Consider the following 5,424-nt stretch of genomic DNA (forward strand, 5'->3'; position numbering starts at 1 on the left):
GGGTCACTGAAGGGGTTTCTAAACTGGTTCTAGGGCTTGGAAGGAACTAGAGGGTTGGGATTGAAGAAGATTAAGCATTGTTTGGAGCATCCCTTCACTCTTTTCCTATTCCTTTGCTAGCTCAGTTTTGAGGCCATTTCTTTCACTTTCTAGTTCAGTAATGCGAGCCTGAAGCCTAGCAATTTTTGCATCTTTTGTTTCACACTCTAGAACCAATTCCCTAACTTTGCTGTTCACAGGAGTCTTCAAGGATGAACCAGGTTCAACTGGGGTTACACTTAGCAGATAGTCACAAGCCTGCAGAGTTTTGATTCCAAAGTGCTCTTTGCTGGAGGCCATCTCCCACTTTTTCAATGGCACATCTAACTTGGCCAAGACAGTTGTCAGTATAAACACATAAGGTGTGGCATGAGCCTTGGAGCCATTGATGACTCCATCCAGCAGCTTGACAATGAAAGCAGGCCAGTTAATTATGCTTTCCTCTCACAAGACACTCCAGAAGGACCAGGTCCATATAATTCGCAGTGTGCCTTCTTTCCTAACTGGGCAACAAACACTTGTTCACAAACTCAAAGAGCACCTTGTGCCCAGGCTTCATCTCACTCTTTTGCACAAACCTAGCCTCAGGCACTTCTTCAGCAGACTTGGTATCACAGAAATTTCTAGTGATTTGGAGAGCAGAAGGGAGAGAATCTAGACAAGGCCGCCTTTGCCTAGTATAGTCATCATAGCCCTCACTGGGTATGTCTAGAATTCTGCCCAATTTAGGTGCATCAAACTGCACCTCTACTCCCCTCACCACACTTGTAACAACCCCATTCACCACAGTGGCATTTGCCATAAACTCGATCAGCTCTTTCCTTGCCATCCTGCCATCTAGTTGAAGAACCATGTCCTTCCACCCCTGTGCATCCAGGGCATCAACCAATCTTTTCATGCCTGGCTCCTCCAGATCTTTCAGAATTCTTCCTTTCAATATTTTTCTCCTGCCAAAAAGGACAAATCTGTCCTGTTCTTTTTCAGATTCCTCTTCTTCTTCCTCTCCACTCCATGCTTTTTCTTCTTCAGGAACTTTCACTTGTTTTCCTTTGACTGCAGACCTAGTTCTTTTAGCCGGAGAGGGTTCAGCAGATACAAGTTCTGAAGACTTCTTTGTAGAAGTCTTGGATCTTTTTGGTGTAGGAGTGGGAACCTCCTCAGTTGTACCTCTTTCCTGATGGACCAATTCCATCTCCTCCTCCTCTTCTTCTGCAGCCACAGAACTTTCCACAACTTTAGCTTTTCGTTTTTCCTTATTCTTTTTCTTGCTTGCCTCTAAGGCTTTTTGCAACTCAGCCTCACTTTGCTTTACCCTGCTTCTAGTAGCTTTCATCTTTGGTACTGGAGGGACAGTAGACTTAGGAGATGACACCTTGCTCTTTTTTGTTGGCTTAGAGGCAGTTGGAGCCTTTTGAGAAGAAGCTTTAGCTTCTTTGGATCATAACTTTCCCCTACCTTCTTTAGAATGTCAGCTAAGGTTTCTTCCACAGATGAACCATGTTCATCTTATTGTTCACTCAGGTGTACAAGGCCTTCAGCAGCCTCCCCAGTTTCACTTCCCCCTGGCTTGTTGCCACTCTCCTCTGTTCCTCCACAAATAGCAAGAATTTTATTTGTTCCTAAAGACCCACTTTGTACCAATGGCTGATCTGCCCTTGGGTCTTGGAACTAGGTGCCAAACTTGACTTCTTTCAAACTGGGTTAGTTCATCCTGCATTGCATTCACCCAATCTGCATCCTGTAAAGCCTCAACAATATTTTTAGGTTCAATGAAAGATAAGAAAGCATCAAAAGCACACAGATTCTTTAATTGTGATCTGGTTTTGACTCCATATGTTGGATCAGTGAGAATGTTCTCAATGGGATGAGAACCTTGATACTTGTGAGGTTTTACAACCAACTGGCTTCTGCTGGATGTTTCAGCCATTTGATGAGGAACGGGTTTATGAACAGGTTCCTTCAAGGAGTTTATTTCAATTCCTCTTTGACTTCTTCCCCCTGTCAGGTTGCCCTGTAAGGAAGAACCTGGTCCATCACATGTTCCTTCTGTAGGTGTCACTTTGATTTGAGCTGATGCTTTAGCCAAGTCTTTGACCAGTCCAATGGCTTCATCTTCATGTTCCTGTCTCTCAGAAAGAATGCTAGTTTCATCAAATATTACATGCACACTTTCTTCTACACATAGAGTTACTAAATACTTTATAAGCTTTACTTGTGAAGAATATCCCAAGAATACTCCCTCATCACTTTTGGGATCAAACTTTCCTAGGGAGTCTTTTCCATTATTGTGCACATAGCACTTGCAACCAAATGCCCTAAGATGGGATATATTTGGTTTTCTCCCTTTAAGTAACTCATAGGGAGTCTTCTCTACTTGAGGTCTGGTCATGCATCTATTTATGATGTAACATCCAGTGTTTACAGCCTCTGCCCAGAAACTATGAGGCAATTTGCTAGATAGTAACATTGTTCTAGCCATATCCTCAAGAGTTCTATTTTTCCTTTCAACTACTCCATTTTGTTGTGGAGTCCTAGGTGCAGAGAAGTTGTGATCTATGCCATTTTCATCGCAGAACTCAGCAAATTTAAAGTTTTCAAACTCAGTTCCATGATCAGACCTAATGGATGCAAGTTGATTTCCTAATTGTTTCTGAGTTTTCCTAACAAATGCAGAAAACATGTCAAATGCTTCATCTTTAGAAGTTAGAAATAAAACCCAGGTGAATCTAGAATGGTCATCAACTAGCACCATTACAAACTTCTTTCCACCTCTGCTCATGGTTCTCATTGGACCACATAGATCCATATGAACCAGTTCCAACGTCTTGGACGAACTTACCATTTTCTTGGATTTGAAGGATGACTTTACCTGCTTCCCCCTTGCACATGCCTCACAAACTTTGTCTTCCTTGAACTTGATATTAGGTAACCCTATAACCAAGTCCTTGGAGACTAGTTTGTTTAGCTGATTTAGACTTACATGACCAAGTCTTTTGTGCCACATGAGGGGATCTCTAACCAACACACTTAAACAAGTGAGTTCATTTTCTGAAAGAGTGGACAAATCTACAATGTAAATTTTGTTAACTCTTTTTCCCTGCAAAACAATCTTGTCAGTGATAAGGTTAATCACAAAGCATTTGGTGGAGGTAAAAGCCACAAGGTTACCTCTGTCACACAATTGTGACACACTTATTAGGCTATATTTCAAGCCATCTATGAGGTAGACATTCTCTATAGAATGAGAATCTGATTTGCCTACCTTTCCAACCCCAATGATCTCACCTTTCTTTCCATTACCAAAGGAGACATTACCTCCCTTTAGGTCCTCCAGTGAAAGGAACTGGTCCTTGTCCCCAGTCATATGTTTTGAGCAGCCACTATCCATATACCATATTTGGCTCCTCCCTTTCACTTGGACCTGCAAAAGGAAATCAGGGGTTAGTCTTAGGAACCCAAACTAGTTTGAAGTGGATCCTCCATTCTGCACAGATTGAAATATGCTAATCAACTACTCGACCTGCTCTTTATTAAATCCATGAGACTGAACAAGAGAGGAAACAACATTTCCTGAAATTCCTGTGGTGAGTTCAGGTGTACAACTGGCTGAATTTGCATTAGGAGTATATGCACCCGGTTTTTGCCTGTCAAACTTAAAATATGGTGGGTATCCTATTAACTTATAGCAACCTTCCTTGACATGCCCAGATTTTTTGCAGTATTTGCAGAAGAGATCACTCCATTTTCCATCAGCACCTGAGTTTGGAACACCAACTTTGGCTCCTCCATGATGTTTCTAAGGAGTCCATTTTCACCCAGAAACCATAAAAGCAGAAGACTCAACAGAGAAGGAAGTAACAGACTGAATTTCTCTTTGTGACTCATCATGCAATACATTGGAATAGGCTTGAGCAGTAGAAGGTAAGGGTTTCATCATCAGAATGTTACCTCTCACTCCATTGTAGGCTTCATTCAGTCCCATCAGAAATTGAATCAATTTTTGGTCTTCATTCACCTTATGGTTGTGAGTTTTAGCACCACACTTACAATCACAGCTACAAATCATAAAAGTATTAAGCACCTCATTTGATCCCAAATCCTTTTAAGCTTGTTAAAATAACTGGCAACATCAGAACTTCCCTGACTGATTGTATTTAACTCTCTCTGCAGCTGAAATAATTTTGTGCCATCGGCTTGTCCATTCTTTTTCTCCAGCTCTTGCCATAGTTCCTCAGCAATTTGAGAGTAGATGACACTTTCTGCAATTTCCTTGCTAACACAGTTGAGCAACCAAGAAAGTACCATATCATTGCATCTCTTCCATTGAGTGAGTAGAGCATAATGAGAAGAGGGTGGAGGACAGGCTCCAGTGATGAAACCGAGCTTGTTCTTGGCTGACAAAGCAATCAAGACTCCCCTCTTCCAATTCCCATAACTTGTGCCATCAAATATGGTGTTGATCAAGTTCATCCCTGGGCTATCAGATGGGGTAAGAAAATAAGGATGAGAGATATCAATCTGTTGAGCAATGGTAGGAGCTAAAGAACCAGTGCCATCATCCTTAGAAACAACTGAAGGTCTAACTGGAGTTTCGTCTCCTATTGTTCAGATATAGATAGTGAGGCAAAGAAGAAGAAGAAGAAAAGAGAAAGAAGAAGAAAAGAGAAAAAAATATACTGGATCTCAGAATTGCTCTGATACCATGAAGGATTTAGGAGAAATCATTGTGTGAATTTTCTTTCTGTATTATTCTGTATGTCATCTGTACAGTGTGATTTTTATATACAAGTAAAATTGCCTGACAAGGCATCTTTCTATGCTAATAAACTCTAACAGAATTGTAAAATAAATAATTGCAAAAGAAAAATATTTACATGATAAAATCCCTAATCTACCCCTAATGTTGTTTCTAGAACTTCAAGCTGTGCAGCTTGTGAGACGCATGATGAAGGACACACGTCTTAATCATAGCAGTCTTTGAGAACCTTAGATGTTCTCTCTCTCAACACGTCTCCTTCTCCTTCTGTAATTGGAGAATCGTCAGAAATGGTAGATGAGAATTTTGTCCGGCAACATAACATAATAATTGTCTGAAAAGTTGAATGCTAATAGCAACGTTAATAACATGTCTGAAAACAAAACCTGCTAGTAAGTCATGAGCCTCTATTGAAAGCATGAATACATAAGTCAATGGGATATTTCCCTGAACAATACGATAGTCTAGCAGTGACATCTAAAGATCAGGAAAAGACATTAATGCTGCCCGAAAGAGTTAACGGCTCACCAACTGAATCTACTAAATCAACTCTTAGCCACGTGTCTCGTCACATGAAAATTCAATGCCTACTGCGCGAGGTGGCATGCTCAAATAGGATAAGTACAATA

Source organism: Nicotiana attenuata, unplaced genomic scaffold (assembly GCF_001879085.1).
Source record: "Nicotiana attenuata strain UT unplaced genomic scaffold, NIATTr2, whole genome shotgun sequence".
Lineage (NCBI taxonomy): Eukaryota > Viridiplantae > Streptophyta > Magnoliopsida > Solanales > Solanaceae > Nicotiana > Nicotiana attenuata.